A 21,415-nucleotide genomic window follows, 5' to 3' on the forward strand; every position below is an offset into this window, starting at 1 on the left:
GTTTAGCACTAAAGCTGTTCTGGCATTTGTGAGCGATGTTGTACTGCATGTTATTTGCCCAATAGTTTCGTAGCGCGTCCTCTCTTCAGAGAGATGTCGCCGCGACAGTAGTTTTGCATAGCACGCGCCTCCAGGCCCTTACGTTTTCAAAGGGTCTGTCAAGGCAGTAGTGCTTTTTAAAAACATTTGTCTGTGATATATTTTCGCCTATCGTCATTATCTTGCAATTTGTTCTTTCGTGATCATAGTGCACCTCATTAGCCATTGCCATAATTTTATTACATATACATTTTACGCATTTTACAGCGATTGTTTTTAGGCCCTTTTACAGCCACGACACATCTACCTTTCGCAATTCATTGCTCCATTGTCAACTCATGAACATTGGCCTGGCGCTCTTTGGCCATATCTGGCCCTTGCGCCATTAAACACCATACATCATCATCAACCTTGAGCCAAAGTTGCATTACTAAATAGCAAGCTATGGAAACCTCAACATCCTTCTGAATTATTGATTTTCACTATAATTGTTCTAACCAGAAAAAAAGAAGTTATACCATTTCTGAGACTTACCACACATATCATACTGGGGTATCATTCATAAACCACAATTCACGAGCTGAGACATCACGTCGGTATACGCTATCACAATAAAACGCGGTTCCCGAGGTATAGCCTGCGCTCTAACCAGAAAACACACAGCAGCATTGTTTCAAATAATTTTATTTTCCTCTTTAGTTCGACTTCGAGTGTTCCGTAGCCGAATATCTTGAGTAGTTGACTTTTTCTTATCCGCATTTTCCTCCTGGCCTGCGTGCAGCTGTGACAAAACAACAATTAGTTGCCAAGGTTTTTATCCAAGTTTCTTGGTAACAAGAAATACATCTGGTAGTAAAATGACACCTACTTAGAATAGCCTGTTTTCAATATGACATTATGGCAACACTACATTAGAAGAGCGCTAACTCGCAATTAAAAAATGGAAGAAGAATAAAGAATAAAAGGGTATGAATGTGTTATTATTGAAAAAGCTTGTGTACTATATAAAACACTTTATACAATGTATAAAAGTGAAGTCTCAGAGTTTGAAAGACGAACTAGCGGTTTGAAATTGGTATATTTGGGCTCTCGTTGCAAGCCTACCATTCTTTGTAAACTTTTAATTACATGTTCCTGAACGCTTTCTTAGCGTTTATAAAAAACAGTTATTTTCTTCGGCGCCATACATCGCGTATTTTTTGTTGGCTTCATTGATTATGCGTACCGAATATTTGGCTGCACGCTTCCTGCTACAGTTTCGGTGCCTGATTCATTACTCGCGCTGTTCAGCGCTCACCTTGATTGTTCTGCATATGGAGCTGCAGATATAGTGAGCCAAGCCTTGACAACAATACACCGGGCGACACTTCTTAATAACCAATCCGAGCAAGATTTATATTAGAAGCGATTTCTATGCTGCCCTCCGTGTTTTGTGCTGAGTGCAAGATGGTTACGTTTGCAAAAACAGCTACTAACTAATCTTCAATAACATAGAGGTCCTGAGCAAGAAAGAGAACCCACATTAGCGGCATCCGACAATGTATGCAGACGCTAAAGTTAGCGAGAGACCGGATGGGCTATGGGCAGCGAAAGTCAAGAATTGTGTAATTTTGATGACAACAAATGTTTTCCGAGAAACATACCATACAAAAACGCTGTAATATAGCTTACCTGTACTTACGTAAGACCCGTACAACGAAGTTCAGATTATTCGAAATTTAAGCTTTGAGTACAAAAAAATTAATAAATTCGTGATATGTGTGTGTGGTACACCGGAGTTTAAAACAAAAAGAAATGAAGACAGTGCGCCATGCAGTGGCGAAGAGTACACCGACTATTGGCCAATCCTCGTGAGTTGGTATGTGCCAAAGACCTGAAGGTCATTATGATCATCGTCATCATCGACACCGATTTGTGAGTGGCGGCAGTGGCGCCTCTAAACGCGTGGCTATAAAGATCGTGGCCCCTTGGCATCTGCAGTGCGTTGGTTAGCGTTCGAAGGCAGAGCTTACTCGCTGGGCATTCGGCCCATAGTAGCTCTCGCCACCTACGTCACTATGGCTGCGGTCCGAAGTGGTCTCTCACCAGCTGAGAGACCACTTCGCCCGGTTCTCCCGCTGTACAACTGGTCCAGGAGGGCTGATGGTCCTGAGGCTTGCTGATCGAGCATCCGCATAAGCGGAACCAGGGCTACTTCGCTGGCTGTGGACGTGACCCGGCGGGCAGCTGCTCTGTGCTCTCGATGCACAACCCGCCATCGGGAAACCGGGCACGCAGAGGCTTCCGCTTGTCGACCATGGCACAGGGCCACCTGAGCTCTACGGGGTCAAACAAAACCGCCTGCCGTACGACCTAGCTGTCCGAAACCATTGCCACAATGTCTCGGACATGGCGACATCGGCTTCTACACGAACTGTAGGCCGCATAATTGCATTTGACTAATTAACACATCGCTGCCTGTCCTCTAGAATGTACTTTATGAACCATCGCGTGTGTGTGCTATTTCGATGTGTTAGTGTGCCCAATACAACTCATATGTGTGTACTTCTGTGTACTGCCTTTATCTCTTTCTGGAGTGATCCTGTACGCAATTAGATCACAGTGTGCCGTATCTTGTCAATGCAAACCCAGTCATCGCACCACAATGTGTGCATGCTCCTGCTAATTCGCACAGAATAAAAGCAGCCACGCTATCTTCAATAAGCCATTCCTTGCTAGCACCGTCTGAGTCTGTTGTTGTTGCCCGCGCTACTGCAGTGGCGGCGACGGCGGGACCTCGTATGAGCGTTGTCTGCGGCTGACATCTTGAAGGATGGCATCTCGCTCACCGGTTTTCGGTGAGACGGTGAGTAGCTGGAGCACGTGCAGGTACGGCTGGAAGCTTATTTCGAAGGCAATGTAATTACAGACACGGCAAAACGCCGAGCTCTGTTGGTGTCTTCATTCAGCGATAATGTCGTGCGCATGTTGCAAGGGCGCCTTCCAACCGTGTCAGTTAACGACCAGACTTACGATGAAGTCCTTGGGTACCCCGAGGAACATTACAATACTTAAGGTAATGAAATAGCAATGAACCTGAGAGAGCGTTTGCGAAAACATTGCCGACCTCCGGAGACTGGCGGAAAGGTCAACTTCGGCCACTCGCTGCACCGTATGTGGCCAGACCGCATAGTAAGCGGAATTCTGGAAGACGACGCCCGACGCTCCCTACTAACATGGAAGAACCTAACTTTCGAGGAGGCAGGAGAATTTGCCATAGCTTCAGATAAGGTGCGTTCGAGGCATGCGAGAAGCAGACCCAGTGGCTATGGGAACCAGCATCAATGTTCTGCAGTCGAAGCGAGGACGTTGACCGTGTGCGCAGTGGAGGAACACGGCAAATAACAACCATTCATGTGAGCGTTGTGGCGGCCCCCACACGACACACACGTGCGACCATCGAAACACCAAGTGCCACCGTTTCGGCAGGAAAGGTCATCTGGCAAAACTTTTCAGCAGTGCCCGTTTTCGGGAACCTGGTGCCATTGCCATCTAGGAAATCGAAAGTGAGAGTGAAGAAGAGATATTGCTTGCTGTTGTCGCTCACAGCTCCTCTTACAGAGTTACGTTGAAGCCTCTCGAGGAAAAGTTGAGATGGCAGGGCCGGAAATTGCGAATGATTCTAGACACGGGTTCTCGGGTGAGCGTCATACCAAAGAACACATTTAAGAAGCATCGCAAGTGTTGGCCGTCACTGGTAAAGACTACTGCTCTGCGACCAGAACACGATATAGGCCTTCCGTAAGGCGGGTGTGTCCTTCTTGGACACGGGAAACGCTTTGAGTGTGAATGTTGTTCGTGATAAAGACAATATGAAGCCTCTGCTCGATCAATCTTCGGATCTTTTCGAGAACAAGCTTAGCTGTTGCAAGGGCCCCCAGTGCAACTGCACCTCGAAGAAAGAACCCACCCTCATTTCTGTAAGGCACGTACATTGCCTTATCCCATGCGCTCCAATGTTTTGGCTGAGATTGACCGTCTTGTACAGGGGAAAGTGCCACGATGGAGTGCTTTCATCGATAAACGTTTCGGATTGGGCAACACGTGTGTTTCCGGCAGCAAAAGAAAGAATCAGCTGCCGCTGGATGATGAGGCTAAAAAGACAGTGGTTCTCAACACCCACGGGGCCTTTACTGCTACATTCGCCGAGCATTTTGGAGTGTTTCAGCTCCCGCCTTGCTCCAGCGACGCATGGAATCAATATTGCAAGGTTTGCCGAATGTTCAAGTGTACCATGACGACATCATCGACATCATTGTGAAAGAAAGGTGTTTAAGAGGCTTCGTTAACATAACCTGAAGTTGAACAAATCTAAGTGCCGGTTTAGGGAAGCGCGAGTGTCGTATCTGGGGCACCGCATCGATGCGAAAGGTCTTCATACAGTGCAAGATAACCTTGAGCCAGTACTGGCCGCGTGGAAGCCAAAATAAGTAAGCCAGCGGTAATCTTTCTTGGGCTTGGTTACATATTATGCTAAATTCTTGCCCAACTTTTCAACGATGCTGGCTGCCTTATACCCCTGACACACGGGTACTCTGAATTCCTTTATGTAAGGCGACATCTACCGGAACGGCGTTCAAGCACAGTGACACACGACAAAGGAGTACCTCCCTCCGCGCTAAGTTCCTTTGCGGGAAAGAAGATAGGGCATATACTTTTCGAGCGGAAAGGTGTATTCTCGCATACGGCGTTGTGATAGGAATAGATTGTTTGAATTGCGCTGCCGAATGTGCGTAATTGTTGTGGTGCGCGAGGGACGAGGAAGAGGAAGAGCCGGTGCCTGACGCTGAAGGGGCAGCCATGTCACCAATCTGCCTGGTCTGGGCTTTCGTCCCGAACGAGCCGAGCAGTCCACCTACCCCAAGCCGGTGTTCCTGGGTGAACTGGGACAGCAGCCCGTGCTGGCCCTGTGCCCGGTCTGACCCTTCGTGCCTCACGAGCAGAGCAGTTCGTCTACCCTTGGCCGGTGTTCCTGGGTGAGCTGGGATAACAGGTTGGGCTGTCCCGGTACCTGATCTGGCCTGCTACGCTGCTGTGCGAGCATTTGACGCCGGCGTGTTTCGGTGCAGCCGAGCCTTCTGAACTGTCTATCCTGTGGTGGGCAAGCGTCCCGACAGAGCTGTAACGTGAGTGGCTCGTCGTGTGCCGGGCCTCCACCCCGGCCTCCGTCGCCTGCGTTACCCGCTGCTAGATTCATCACTGCGACTCTTCGTGCCGTGAGTGTGTGATACTGACACCCAATTTGACGTCATCCTATAGTGACGCTGTATAAGCGACATACAACTAGAAGTGAATTGTGAGCGTGATAGTGTACGTCGTCCTTGTCCCGTCCCCGTGTCATTGTGCCATCTTTCTGTTTTGAGGCCTGGGCCCACAACATCATCATCACAATTTTGGCGAGCCTGCCAGGATTCTCAAACGCATAGAAGGAATGGTGGAGATTCAGAGGTTGTACGGCATAGGGCAAGAGTTAGGAATGACAGGAGCGGAGCTAAAGCACTGGGTTGGCGCAGAAACCGCGAGGGAAAGGGACCAGCGCGCCCAACATCGCGAAGACGGAAAAGCGCATGCATAACAAGAGCACCTACGATTGGAAGCAGAAGAACGAGTGCTAAAGCTCAAGATCGAGCTCCAGGAGAAGACTTGCTGGCGCACAAGGCCCCGTGTCATTAAAGCATCTCTGTGTTCATTGTGCCATCTTTGTGTGTTTGAGGCCTGGGACCACAACATCATCATCACAAGAGTGCACAACTCATCAATAGAAAGAAACCTGTAGCAAAACTACGGTGCCCCGTAAGCATTTCTTTACCTTGCGAAAATGGAAAAAAATGTTTTAAGTTCTACAATCACTAAGTGCAATCTACATCATTAGCTTTTTTTTAATGTTTTCTCTCTTGCTTCTTTAACAAGCAGCGCTTTTTTCTTTGGGGCGTTCATCTGAGGAACCACCTAAAGAAGTTAGTGCGCTGTGGTGTGTCAGCGGCGCAACTCCTTTCTGCTAAGGGTCCTTCGGAGTAACAAAAGGGGTTTCCGGCAAAGGACTTTACTTTTGCCCGCGTGTCAGGGGTATTATATCGCTTGTTTGCAGAAGGGGTGCGGTGGCAATGGGGGCCGTCCCAGGACAACGCATTTCAAGAAACAAAAAGTACCTTAGGCAGGGCTACATTTCTTGTCCACTATGCCCAGGGAACCCCTTCGACTGGAATGCAATGCGCCATCGGTCGGCTTGGACGCAGTGCTGTCCAATCGCATCAAGGACGAATATTATCCGATAGCTTAACCTTAGCCCCTATTGTGGACATTCCGCCATATTATTCGAAGCGTGACGCAGTTGGGACGCTTACAAAATGGCGCGGAGATTTGCTCTCGTAACATGACTCAATTTTGACGTTTCGCCTAAAAACTGTAATGTAGGCATTGAACCTAGCGTTCTTGATAAGCAAAACAGTTTTTCTCCCCAGTAAAATAAAGCAGCTAGCTCAAAGCGTGCGAATATTCCATCAAAATCGTTTCTCGCTTCCGTCGACTGAATGCGCACAAGCTGTCGTCTGCTTCATTAGCTAGGATGCGTGTCCCTGAGAAATGGAATGAGTCATCGTATATTAGCGTCCACGCGCTCGTTTTCTACCTTGAGACAACATACGCGACCTACCAGTGGTGATGAGCGCACGCTCTAGGCCGCGTTATCGCTATCTCGTGAAACGCAAGTGACTCAGCCCGACTCGTCTGGCTGAGAAGCGGCTGAATATCATCGATAGCGTTGTGCGGGTCACAAGTATTCGCTTGCGCGACGCAAGCGCCGGCGCTGCCATCTCTTGTTCACTTTGCTGCTTATTCGCACCGCGAGACGAAACTTCACAGCGCCGCCCTGCATACATTTCTTTTTATAAATTAAAAAGCCGCCGTTGTCTTAGCCTCTGATGACGCGAAAAGTCATTATTCTTGATTACGATACAAACGCAACAATGAAAAGTGCAAGAAATCGCAGAAAGTTTGCTATGTTGAACCAATATTATTTCAACTAAACGTGTTTTTAATAAAAACGATGGTCCAAAACAAATGCTAACACATCCTGAGAGCGATGCAAATGCTGTGAGCACGCGTTATGAACGAAAGTCTTTCCCGGCCACAATCGACGGGGAAAATGCGGCAATACAGATGCCTCTTTGCCGCTGTTGCATATGGCCGCTCATTAGCATAATTCGCGTGGCACGTCGCCCACAAATTATGGCGGAAATCCTCTGCAATGGCGGCCCAGCTCAACATTACGTAACGTCAGAGTGACGTTTAGGAAACGGCCCTTCCTGTGACGCTCCCTCACGGGATATTCCTTCAGCCATTCAACAAGCTGACATGCCGGCTATCTTGGAACACCACCACATACTCGCGAAATTGCAGATGCATAGCGTGGGCTTCTGCACGCTACCGTCCACTTCCTTTTTAAAGCGCTAAAGTCGCAATATAGGTGCCAAGTCGATAACATTTGCAGCTTCACGTCACGTTTCGTCATTCCGATGAAAACGCAAAATTGCACTTTGCAAAACTTCCATTTCCCGGCACAAATTTCAAAACATGTGATCTCTCGACAGCCAATGAGAGAGTCAACATGGCGGATAATGGCGGCTGTGCAGCCGGCCGCCATGCGTGTCGAGAATAGAGCCTCTGACACCGGCGGAGCGAGATTACTCGCAACTGGAAAGGGAGGAGCTCACCCTAGTTTTTGGTGCGTCAAGGTTTCGAGACTATCTTTTCGGTAATAAATGTTGTTTGATAATGATCATAAGCCGTTCACAGGGCTGTTTCATTCCGAAAGATGAATTGCACAGATGGCTGCGGCGAGGATACAGCGTTGGGCGGTCCTTTTATCAGCGTACCAGTATGCGATAAATTTCGGCAAATGAATGAATGAAAAAAATTACGCCATCTTCCCGTAGGGGAACCCTGAGTAGTATGCGAAGCAGCCATGGGGTCGACTCAAGGTAGTTTTATAAGCTGTATAAACTTGGACATGCAACAGCAGCAGCAACGCGCAGAACTGGGGTGCTATGCAGGATGCGCCGAGTTTGGCGAAACTCGGGATCTTCTCGAGCTCTGTCGACGCCCCAAGATGAAAGAACTAATGGTAACAAGACAAAGTTTGTCCGTCGGCACGCCTCCAGTTTCATTGGTTTATCTAGATTCACTCTGTATGGCATCAACCCTTGGGCGTTGCCATATGGGCAGTCGACAAACTGGGGCTCACGTGATCATACGGTCGGTGCATGGTTGTGCATTCTTTCACTTGTTTGTCGTTCCACCGAGTGCATTACAGGCGCAAGGAAGTTATAAAATATATGCATATAATACAATAATATTAGTGACATTAATGTGGGTTATAAGCATGTTAAAGTTTACAAGATGTACACTGACTGTGTATTAGACTAATTTGTAGTATAATTCGTTTCGCGTTATACCACGAGGGGACGCTCATCCTCCACTTTTTTTCTTTGGATTAGATTGACGTGGCTCGCTACGTACTTGCGCTAGCATTTCCGAGCACCGATTGGTGTGCGCTTGGTTTTCTCACTGGGGTTTCAACAGATCGCTCGTTTCTCTTCTCTTTCATCTGGATTGGATTGGTGCGGCTCGCTACGTGCTTGTACTCCCATTTACGAGCACAAATTGGTGTGCGCCTGGTTTTCACACTGGGCTTTTAACAGATCGCTCGTTGCTCGCGCTAAAGCATGGCTGCCAGACGAAGTGAGCGTCGGCTAGCGCAGAAGTGGTTTGCCGCGCGCCTACCGTGTAAGCACTCAGGTACGCCGGAAAGCACTCGTACAAGGGTCAGAAAACTACGCTTTATTTTCTTTTACTTTTCAATGCACCTTCATACTGGCAAGCGTAGAGCGATGGCTTCTAACAACCGCAGGAAAGAGTCTTTATACTGGGTAGTCCGAGCGGTCCGTGGCTTCTAACGAACGCAAGAGAGGGTCTTTGAAGCGCACGTGGCCGTTGAGTGCCACCACATCCATCCCAAGTGGGACTCCAGCATGGGTGTCAGTTACCCTGTACCCATCGCTGACGAGGTGGCGGTTCGCTTTTTGACAATACCTTTCTATTTTCTTTTTTTTTTTTGCGTGGGAACGCCCGTGATGGGGTCCGCAATGTTCACGCTGTGGTTGAATATTTCCCAATGCAGATTGAGGCATAGCCCCGTTAGCATCCACTAAATTTGTGATTTATTTGTATGCGGCCAATTCGTCAATATGCATAATGGTCCCAGGTTGAACATTGGCTGCAATAATGGCGCCTAGCATCGCCGCCTTTCGTCGGTCCACCTTGAAAGTCGCAGCACCCCTCTGGTCGCGCAGAACATGTCGAAGACCCATGAGCCACCATCTTTAACACCGCCGTAATTTTGGCGGCTCGGCGGAAAGCTGTCGCCCGACATTAGGCGGCCCCGATTTTACTTTTGCTCGCCGCGAAGAAAGCACTCGTCTCCACGGGGACACCGAATGGAGGTTGTGCCAGCAGATCGTTTCTCGCGAACTTACGGGGGTAGTTCCTCTAGTCAGCGATGGCGCGCTCCGATAGAGGAAGCAAGTCGCCGGTAATTTCCTTCAACAGCCATATGTCTACGCTTTGGCTCAGGCAGTACCTGAGCCAAATCATTTGCCGTCTGGAGAGGTGGTCGTTCGGATGGCCGAGGCGGTCCGTGTTGGCGAAGTAACTTCCTTCGCCTCTCCGCCCGTGCAGTGCAGCGATAGCGTGTAACTGCGAAAACTGATTTCGCCAGCTGTGGCACCAGAAGGCAGCCTGGCGTCCATTCTGAGCCTTCCATTATAATGTGACCGCTTCGCCTGCGCAGGTTGGTTGGTCCGGGTTGAATACCAGGGCGTGATTTGGCAGGTACCCCAGTACTCCGATGATGACGCCGGACTTGGCCTGGGGCTGGGGCGTGGTGGACGAGCAGTGCTTGAAAGAGGAGAGAGCTGAAGCGATCGGACGAACTTTTCCTCCGCAGCCTAGTCGCACCACTCTGCGCTCGGAAAGCACAATTTGCTCGCCACGCTGTCTCCGCAGACGACGGCCATCGCCTAACACGTCACAAAGCCAGCGCACTGACGTTTTGGAAAGGCAAAAATGACGCGAAACTCTACGTCGGTCATGTAAGTGAACGGGTACAGACGGTCATATTGACGCTTACTACCGCTGGATGCGATGACACAGGCTGCTGCTGCCGCCGCCTTGTTCACGAGTTCAACTCGAGGGGGGTTTCGCGATGTACGAGTTTGGCACGAGTTGGTCCTGTCAATCAAAACCATAGGTCACGCCCCACGTGAGGCATGTAACTCTTGTGCGCGCCGCGCCCACCACGGTTGGGCCACGCCCAACTTATTTTTCGGCAACAGCGACGTCGTGCGGAACTGAGAGGCGTTAACAATCTTGACCGGCGAAATCAAACACGCACAACGCACTGTCGTCGGTGATGTACTGAGCACCGCATCAAAAAAAAAAAAAAAGAGTTGACTTTCGCGGGCTTATGCATATATGTTCTTGGGCTGTGATGGCCCCACAACACGGTTCATTGCCTGCATTGTGGCGATTTAGCGCACAGCAAATAATTCTCGGCAGGTCACTGTAGCTGCTTGCAAGGCGTCGATGCGCCGCGGTTGACGACGATACTGAGCCGTTCGTAGTGTTCTCCTACGACAACGTATTGCAGCTGTCATTTGAGATGACTGCTCTGTCATCAGTGATGTATCGGACCCGCAGTGTCGCAAACACGGTCAGCGGTCAGCGCAAACGCACCCAGTGCGATGGCATTCCTTCATCACAAGCACGACACACTAAACAATTGCAACACCTTTGTGCGTTCGAAGTCTAATTTTCTAACTCCATACAAGAGCCCTCACCCACCAAAATGCGATAACAGCGCTGTCGTTACGACATCCGTCTGTGATCGCGGTTAGCTCAGCAGCAGAGGCAATCGGCAAGCACATTGGAGTGAACAACACACTGAAATTCTGCGTACATGCGCACGGAGGCACCTCCACTAGGCAAGCGGTGACAAGCGACGCATCGCTTCGCAATGCATCGCGGAGACTTCGCGCACGCAGATAAACTGGTGCATTTTCACTGTGCTGCGTCACTACGGACCCTGCAATACCGCACAGCAATTTTGCAGCGACAGCCGTTGCCCCCGTCATTATGGCTAGAGTGTCGTTTCAGTTGGTAAAGCGGCGGCCTTAATAGCCACCTCAGTGAAAGCACCTGTGGTGAACAGCCATGCCGCAGCGCTGCGTTGCCATTCCCCTAATAGACAGGGAATTGACAGATCATTGCCATGACTGACTTTATGCGTCATTGTCGCATCGATCTTATCGAGAATGGCACTGCAGTGCCCCTGGCGACTGCTCCCCGTATGAACTCCCTCGTGCGTGCGACCCTCTAGCATGTATCCGCTTGTAAGCTTTCGCCTCACTGTCGCCACTCGCGGCAAAAAAGTGCAAAATTTAATAATTCACTCGAAGTCCGTTTGTCATCACAAATTGATAGCATTCAAAATGAAAAACCGATATTTTAAGAAATAGAATGTTTATTTTATTTGCCGTATTTCAATGTATTCGACTGAGGGAAAGTGTAGGTGCAAGAATGCACCACATGTGCCCTGTTAGCATTCGACGGAGGATAGAAAGATAATGTCCAAAGAGGAGGCACGCCCTTGACGCGCCCGAGAAAGGCGTGGCAAGTGGCTCACGGCAAGTGTACAGATAGACAGAGGGACAGTGTCGGTATTGTTAAATTGCGATAATACGTTGATAACAATACGCGGCGCTGGCGCGTTTTCTTGCGCAGTCCTCTGTGCTTGAAGCGCGGAAGCACTGTGCAGCGCAGGGTGCGCTCATGTTGTCATACGTGGCTCTATCGCGACATTTCTTTTTGCCTGCTGTTATTGCACGTTCCTTGCTATCTCCGTTCACTGACTGCCATCGAGCAAACTCGGGTAAAACTCGGACGAACGAGAAACTAGGCGCATCCTGCATAGCATCCCTGTTGTCGACACCGTCTGCGTTTTGCCCAAGTTCGCACCGAACGCGCACGGCGTTGGTGACTGTTGCCGGTGCCTCTGGGGCACCTACTGTCGCGTCTTTAAGCTAAGCTGCTTCGCAATATTGCACGCGGAGCCGCAGCTGTTGCCATTCGTTGCGCAATCCGGAGAGGAAAGGAGCGTCGGAGAGGTGAGGAGGAATGCCGAGAAGAGAGGAGATGAGCCAAGGAGAGGAGAGGAGGGGGAGGAGAATGCGCATGAATGCCGAGAGGAGAGGAGTTGAGACAAGGAGAGGAGAGGAGGGGGAGGAAGATGCGCATATGCAGTAGGGGTGTGAACGCACGGCGGTTGGATGGATGGAGGGAGGTAGGGAGAGAGGGAGGGAGTGACATAGCCCCGAGCATAAAATGCTTCGCATCGAAAACTTTATTTCACGACCTTTTCAGCGCATGTGCCGGATGGATGTGGTTCCCACTTCACGGGAATCCATATGCTGTTCTCGCCGCCTGGCCCCTGGTTACGAGCCAAAGCTGGTCTTCCAGGGCGGGGCTGGACAGCAAGATCTTCCATCGCTCTCTAAGGGGTTGGATGGGTAGGTCATATTGTGGTTAGGATTGGTGAGGCGTGGTTGGTGTTGTTGGATAAATTTGCATTCTGCTATCATGTGTTGGAGTCTACCTGGATCGTGACACACGGTGCATTCTTGCCCGTACTGGCTCGGGTACATGCGGTTTAGTAATCAGGTGTGGGAAAACGACTCTGTCTGGATCTGCTTATACGTTGTCTGCTGCTCCATCGTTAACTTGAGGTGTGGCTCTGGGAAGCTCTGTCTCCCATTTCTGTAATATTCCACTGTGTCTTTGTACGTGACCAGTGGTTAGCTCTTTGCGTTCTCCTCTTCCCTCTCCGCGGCTGCGGCTTGGTGTGAGAGCGCTCGGGCCTGCTGGTGGGCAAACTCATTGCCCTCCACTGTGGAGTGGGCCGGAACCCAGATGAATTCTATCTCTTCCCCTTTCGGGGGTTCCTTGCCTTTGAACGCCCAAAGCACCAACCGTGACACCCAGCCCGACTGGAAGTTTCTATACACTTGTTGCGAGTCTGTGACCACTCTGGTCCTGCCTTTTATAGTGAGGGCCAGGACAACTGCCAGCTCTTCTGCTTCGTCGACGTCGTTTCTTTTTACCGTCGCGCACGTTAGCAGCTCTTCTTTGGTTGTCACCGTTACGGTCGCCCAGCTTTTTCCTCTGTCTTTGGACGCGTCTGTGAAGACTATCCACTTCTGCCCAGCCAGCAGCCTGTTGTAAACCTTTGCTCTGGCCTCCCGTCTGCCGCTGTGGCGTGCTGGGCTCATGTTCTTGGGGAGATGTTTTACCTTGATGGCTTCTAGCCAGACGTCTGATAGTTGTCCTCTCTCTGTCTGTCTCGTCTCCTCCCAGCCGATCTTCTTCAGGACTCTTCTGCCGGCCTTCGTTTGACTTAGGCGATGCTTCTGGCTAGAGAGGTGGCCCTCGATCAGTTCGTCCACCGTGTTATGCAGGTCCAACCTCATGAGTTTGTCCGTGGAGGCACTCATCGGGACTCCGATGGCTTGCTTGATTGCTTTTCGGATTATCACGTCAATCTGGTTCCTTTCGACCGTGCTCAACAGGAGATACGGTGCCACGTACGTAATTAGGGAAACCACGAAGGCCTGTACGAGCCTCAGGGTGTCGCTCTATTTCATTCCTCTGCGTCTCATCGCCACTCAGCGGAGCATGTGCAGTATTTGCTCCGTCGTGTGCTTTAGCTTTCTCACAGACGCTTCCGCCTTGTTGCTTGCTTGTATCACCATTCCCAGGATCTTGATACTGGGGCCCGGCAAAATGTCGTCTCCGTCTAGCACCACTCTAATATTTTCCTTGAGTCTTTTCGGCACCCGCTGCCGTACTACCACCACTTCCGACTTTTGTGGCGAGCATCTTAGGCCGCATTCCTTGGCATATTTGTCCACCACTTCCGCCGCCGTCTGCAGCGTGTCTTGCATCCATCCGTGGGATCCAGCCTTCGTCGTCCAGAGCGATACTTCGTCGGCGTAGAGCGCGTGCCCCAAGCCTTGAATCGCTTCGAGCGCCTTGGGCAGGTGCAGGAGTGCCATGTTGAACAACAGGGGCGAAAGGACCGAGCCTTGAGGGGTCCCCCTACTGCCCAACTCGATAAGCGGGGATACTTCCTCCCCCACTCTGATTCTTGCTTTCCGATCTGTTAGAAAACCTCGTACGTAGTTATACGTCCGTTCTCCACAGCCAGTGCTCTGGAGGTTGGTCCGGATGCTAATGTGGAAGACGTTGTCAAACGCTCCCTTGAGGCCAAGCGCCAATATGACGCGTGGCGAGTGCCTCGTGGCCTGTTTCAAGACCTCTTCGTTGATCTGTGTGAGCACGTCCTGCGTGCTCAGGTGCTTTCAGAAACCAAACATGGTGTCCGGCATTTGGTTGGTTCTGTCCAAGTGTCTCTGTAGTCTATTTAACACTATCCTTTCCATCACCTTGCTCACGCAGGACGTGAGGGAGATGGGTCTCAAATTGTCGATGTACGGGGGTTTTCCCTGCTTTGGAATGAACGTAACCTCTGCCTCCTTCCAGCTTCTTGGTAGTTTGCCGCTTTCCCAGGTCTCATTCATGTGCCTGAGGAGCTCTGCTCTCGCTCTGTCGCTCAAGTTGTTCAGTAGTCGGTACGTGATGGCGTCCGGCCCCGCAGCGCTCTTCTGGTTGCTCTGTGCTATGGCAATTCTTAGTTCCGGGCGCGTAAAGGGCTTGTCTAATTTCTCGTTGGGGAGGCCTCGGTACGGTTCCAGCCGATCCTTGGTGTTGTTCTCCGTTTGATGTATTTGTTTTTGAAGTGTTCCATTAATGTCTTCACATCCGCCATGGTTGCTCAGTGGCTATGGTGTTGGGCTGCTGAGCACGAGGTCGCGGGATCGAATCCCGGCCACGGCGGCTGCATTTCGATGGGGGCGAAATGCGAAAACACCCGTGTACTTAGATTTAGGTGCACGTTAAATAACCCCGGGTGGTCCAAATTTCCGGAGTCTCCCACTACGGCGTGCCTCATAATCAGATCGTGGTTTTGGCACGTAAAAACCCCATAATTGAATTTCTTAAAATAATTTCTCCACGTCCCCCTCGTAATTGTTCAAGATCCGAGCCATACTCCTGTTTGTCTCCTCTTGCTTGTCATCGGGTCGATGAGTTGCCTGAGGAGCTACCACGTTTTGCGGGTGGATAGGGTTCCTTGTAGGCCGTCGCACGGATCGAGTCAGCTTTCTTTACACAAATCCGCCGCGTACTCTGCCGCCTTGTCGTTTAATTCCCGTATCCTCTTGCGTAACTTCTTCTTGTGTCTCTGCCTTTTCCAACGTTTGGTTAGGCTGCTTCTCGCCTCCCACAGGTGCGCCAGTCTGGCATCTACACGGGGGGTTTGGTGAGTGGTTGCGATCTTTTGCGTGTGTTTCCGCAAAGGATCATTGAACGCGAATGCCGACGCTTTGAGCCATTTCGCTCTGCTGGAACAAGGGCACCCTTTTGTAGATGATCCCGTCGAATATGTGCTAAATGCGTAAGCTTTGACACATTTTTCTCTTCGCGCGCAGCAGTTGGCAGACAGCACCAGCAAGGACATGTTGCTCCACCAGGTGAAGACGGGGATTCTGCGTGCTTGGCCAAAGCAACTGGGGACAGAGCAACAGTGCCTTCAGCCGGTTGGTCTACTGGATGGTGCGACTAGCAATCAGCATCTTCATGCAATCAACCGCTCTTATGCACAACTGTGTATGAGTACTGTTGGAGTCGTAGAGCCCAGCGACCGAGACGGCGCGTAGGATCCTTTAGGGATGAAAGTCAGCATAAGGCATGATGGTCTGTGATAACTGTGAACGGCCGGCCGTACAAGTAGGCGCGAAGTTTACCCACTGCCCAAACGATGGCAAGGCACTCGCGTTCAGTAATGGAATAATTACGCTCCGCTTGGAACAGAAGATGGCATGCGTACGCAATAACACGGTCACAACCTTGCTGGCGCCGAGTCGGAACAGCGCCGATTACATGACCGCTGGCATCGGTTCCAACTTCTGTAGGAGCGGGCATATCAAAATTGGCTAGAACTGCCGGTGAAGTGAGCCACACGGTTAGGTCAGCGAACGCAGTAGCTTGTTCCGGGCCCCAGACAAAAACCACGCCTTTCTTGAGAAGTTCTGTGAGAGGACGTGCAACGTTAGCGAAATTGCATACGAACCGGCGGAAGTATGAGCAGAGTCCCACAAAGCTTCCAACGTCCTTGGCACAAGTCGGCACGGGGAAATTCTTGACGGTGGGAACTTTTTCTGCATCGGGGCGGACGTCGGAAGAATCGACGAGGTGTCCGAGCACAGCTAGATGCCGACGGGTGAAGTGGCATTTTGATGAATTAGTCTGAAGCCCAGCCTTGCTTAAACAAGAAAAATTGTCGAAAGACGCTCGAGGTGCGTGGCAGAAGTTGGTGGAAAGACAATAACGTCATCGAGGTAGCAGAGGCCGATTGACCACTTAAAACCGTGAAGGAGAGCGTCCATCATACGTTCAAATGTAGCCGCGGCATTACATAACCCGAACGGCATCACTTTAAACTGATAGAGGCCATCAGGTGTAACAAAAGGGGTCTTTTCACCGTCCATGCCGTCAACTGCCCTCTGCCAGTACCCGGAGTGAAGGTCTATCGAAGAAAAATATTTTGCATCGTGGAAAAAATTGAGGGAGTCATCTATACGCGGCAGGGGATAGACATCTTTTTTGTTACTTTGTTGAGATGGCGATAGTCGACGCAGAAGCGCCAGATGTCATCCTTCATTCGCACGAGCACGACCGGAGAAACCCAAGGGCTGCTAGAAGGCTCAATGATACCTCGGGCAAGCATCTTGTCGACTTTCATCTGTATGACTTGGCGCTCAGTGGGGCAGACGCGGTAGGGCCGTCGGTGTATCGGGCTAGCGTTGCCGGTGTGTATCCGATGTTTCACAACGGACGTTTGACCCAGTGGCTGGTCATCGAGATCGAAAATGTCCCGGTACGATGCGAGAAGGCATCGAAGTGCGTCCGCATGGTGGGCCGGAAGGTCAGGAGCGATCATTGTCGCGAGAGGTTCTAAATTTCGGGTTGTAGAGCACGAACCAACAGAGCACGAACGTGTAGAGCACGAACGCAGTATCCCCAGATAAGGTAGAAAGATGGAAGTCGGAAGCCGAGGCCGAGGTTGCAAAGTATATGCCCTGAGGTAGCACGTGAGGACAGAAGCCAAAATTCCCTACAGGAAGTCAGGTGACATTGTATTTTATGCGGACAACCGTGTGGGGGAAATGTGACGTTTTGCGACAGGAGAACGCTGGCTTTGGGCGACAGGGCGTAATCGCCGTCGGCGACAGGTGGATCTAGGTGAAACGGCAATATAGGTCACGGCTCGGCGACGTAGGCAAACGTAATCGGTGGAACAAAGTCGACTGGGCGTATGATCAGGAGGGTGAACGGCATACTGTAGGGCGAGTTGGAAGACACCCGCAGAGCAGTCAATAATGGCCGAATGTGCCGACAGAAAATCAAGGCCTAAGATGATTTCGTGTGGGCACTGCTCCAAGACATGAAACAAAACAGAAGTATGGTGTCCGGCTACGATTATACGCGGGCGGCACACATACCAGTGACAGCTGGAGTTCCACCGTCGGCTACGTGGACGACGGCGAGCGGGGCAGGACTTAGGTCTTTCTTTAGACGCGTACGGAGGTTCGAGTTCGTAACCGATATGTGTGCTCCTGTGTCAGTAAGTGCTGTTACAGGTATACCGTCCACGTCCACGTTTATGAGGTTGTGATGGCCAGGCAGTGTAAGCAGAGGAAGTTTGGGTCGGGTCGTCATGGTAGGCTCACCTCTCGGAGCTGCGCCCGTTAGTGTTCCGAGAGGTGTCGGGAGTAAGAAGGAGATGGTGTGCGGGCAGAGATGTTGGCGCATTGTCTTCATCAATGTGTGTCGGCGGGCGGGAAATGCCATGCGGGCGCCGGGTTACGGGGAAATAGAGGTTTAAATTATATGTACAGAATATTTACAACTGGCAGACAAGGCATACAAGATGCAAAACCAATCCGCACGACACCAGAGAGCGTCGTCGTCTTCTGCATTGTCCTCAACATTGTCTCGCGCATTCCTTCTTAACAATATATATATATATATATATATATATATATATATATATATATATATATATATATATATATATATACCACCGGAAAGTGCGTGAAGTGTCCTAACGATGGTAATCGTATTACCAGCAGATAACTTCTGACGGGAATAAGTCATATAAACAGTCAATTAACATAGTAACAATGTAGGGACACACTCTACTATAAGCGTCGTATTGCTTCGTGCATGAGGTCTGTCGTGCATGTGTCCGCTCATGGCGCTAGTATGAATGTATATTTATACAAGTATGCCGAAGTATATAGGACACGGCTTCGATTCCTCCCTGCGCCGGATTAACTTTAAAGGTTATTTATTTCAGTTGAACACCGCCACAAACCCAGTGGCGCGTACGCAGTGACCCAAGTTGGCGAGAACATGGTTCAGTAATCAATGCCACATACCCACTGACAGAACTTGACATAACAGAGATTCATTGATGAGGGACATATACGCAGCGACTCTAGTTTGTGGAAAATAAATTCAAGGGTGGAACATAGCCTAGCATCATCACACCCTGTCGCCAAGCTTGCCTGACCGTTTGCGCCTGAATCCGGTTTCCTCAGCACGGAAGCTCGATGCGCTACAGATTGCACAATACATATTGTAGTTGTCTGGAAAATGATAAGAAAGAAACATAGCTAGCCCGCTGAGTGTGTGGGAAGTATTAAATGAATACTAAAAGTATTAAATATACTTACGTGTAGTTGTACGTCTAGTAGTCGTAGTACGCTGGTTTCTCCAGTATGGTCCTGAAGGATGGAAAGCTCGATAGTCATAACCTGCATGAGCACATGTGGGACCTCCCATCTCTAACGGTGACAAAACACAAAATATGGCGAGAGCGACGAAAATAATCTGGTTGCGAACCATCTTCACGGTCTCCAGCTAGAGAAGCCTTGCAGCTACTACTTCGATTCGCAGACATTTATGCTGAATTTAGGACAATGAACCTCTAAAAGGCAACGGTAATAGAATTGGGTTGCTGTTCTTCTCTTTGTTAGGTACGCTGTTATGTGCAGGCTTGCAAATAAAGAATGGTTATCACGATTTGAACAAAGCGTTTTATTCCAAGGACAAAAAGCTCATGTTTTGAAATAGCAAAACTATCAGAAGAGGAGGATATCTGCGAGTTTAACAATGCCCTTCGCAGACACGTTGCTATATACAGCTGCACGCCGCAAGAAAGACATGAGCCTAATTTATCGCCTGCAGCAGTGTTGTATATTGACCATAAAACATAAACTAACGACGCCTATACCAATTCTCACCTAAAAATAATAAAGACGAGTGTGCATATTGTATTTGCGCACCTCTGATACCTTTGTTCGATTGCGAATAAGCTGTTTCTTTCTTGTTTATTATTTTTAATACAATTTTCCTTGCTACCATGATATAAGCTAAAACCTTGTTATTCTTTGTTATTGATTCTCTATTTTGTTGTTTTAACAGTATTTTCTTTTTTGCTTGTGTACTACCTTATTGTGCTACTGTTGCTTTGAGTTGTTAGCTATCCAGCTATCATAATTGTTCTTTTACAGGAGGTCCGGATACACTCTTTGACTAGGGACTTCTTCCTGTATACTATAATACCTGTAACATGACCAAACTTTATTAATAAATTTTGATTCTGGTGTGTGAAATATAAAATCACACAATTATGGAAGCTAGATATGCAAATAGGCGGATAGAAACATCTTTGTGTAACGACCAAGAACTTCTTTTTACACTAGAAAAAACCATAGTATGCACTTAGGCAAGAAGATTATTACTAAAGTCAGCGTGACAGGCGCCGCAGCGATTGCACTTACAATTAGGGACGCGGAGAATAGTGACATAACAGCGGCCATTCTCACGGACTCACAACCAACCTGTCACCTGTATCTCTACGGGACAGCGTCGCGCTTAGTATTCAAAATTGCCCGTAGTGGTGGCTCAGCGGCTAAGGCGTTGCGTTGCTGAACACGAGGTCGCGGGATCGAATACCGGCCGCGGCGGCAGCATTTCGATGGAGTCCAAATACAAAAACGCCCGTGTGCTTGCGATGTAGTGCACGTTAAAGAACCCCAGGGGGTCAGAATGAACATGGATCCCTCCACTACGGTGTATCTCATAATCACATCTGGTTTTGGCTCGTAAAACCCCAGAAAGGAGTATTCAGAATTCTAGGAAATCAAATTACCGGATTCCACAACCTGACTTGGTGCCCCGTACACGAGGGCACGGAGGGTGACACATGGGCGGACCGGATAGCTTGCGTCCTAAGTATCCGTGCTGCGGACTCACGAGTGATGAGCCCCCCTCCACATCCCACGGCTTCCTCGAACACCAAAGAGAGGAGCGGAGGCAATAAGGACGTTCGCACCCAAGTTAAACAGTGAACAGGCGAGGAGTTGGCGCCGACTACAAACACACATGTACCCAAACCTACACACCCTTAGCCGTAATCACCATACATTATACACTGACGAATGCCCCTAGTGCGGGGACATGCCAACGTTACCGCACATCAGGTCGACGTACTCAAACAAAACAACACATATTTATCCCACACAACTAAGAAGACAAGATTTTAACAGGCAGGGGGAGGCGCGACTTGAGGACGAGGATCAGGAAAGCCAAGTGGCTCTCCTGGGTCAAGGTCAGCGAGCAGCTCATGCCAGTAGAGCCCAGGACTAGGGGTACTAGCCACGGGACGTCAAATTTTTGTTACCTTCTATAAAGTTTCTATCTATATATCTCTCTCAGGTACATTGAAAAAATACCATATCGAAGATATAGCCAAATCAGGCCTGTGTAAGCAAGAATTTAACCTGCGGAATACGGCATATGAGATTTCTAAACAAAACTACAAATTGTCTTGAGGGACACCAGTTAATATTCCACAAGAAACACAGATTTTACCTGTTTCACGAAAACAGTTATCGTGACATAGTTAGCACGAGCAAAATAGTGGATACTGCGACATTCAGAGGTGAATTGACTCGCCGCTCGTGACGCTCTTGAACACGCCAGGGTTCTGACAGCGATTGTCTGCGGTCATTGACTGAGATGTGCTCGTGTTTGCCTG

The 21,415-nt window shown here is 49.6% G+C and overlaps 1 long non-coding RNA gene across 1 annotated transcript; it reads right to left on the reverse strand.

Annotated features, from left to right (window-relative positions):
• Nucleotides 1-719: 719 nt before the first annotated feature.
• Nucleotides 720-19,331, reverse strand: LOC125945428 (uncharacterized). The gene is made up of 2 exons (XR_007466890.1): nucleotides 19,047-19,331; nucleotides 720-820 (listed from the first exon to the last, which is right to left on the reverse strand). It is a non-coding gene; the product is annotated as an uncharacterized LOC125945428 (long non-coding RNA).
• Nucleotides 19,332-21,415: the final 2,084 nt, after the last annotated feature.

Source organism: Dermacentor silvarum, chromosome 5 (genome assembly GCF_013339745.2).
Source record: "Dermacentor silvarum isolate Dsil-2018 chromosome 5, BIME_Dsil_1.4, whole genome shotgun sequence".
NCBI lineage: Eukaryota > Metazoa > Arthropoda > Arachnida > Ixodida > Ixodidae > Dermacentor > Dermacentor silvarum.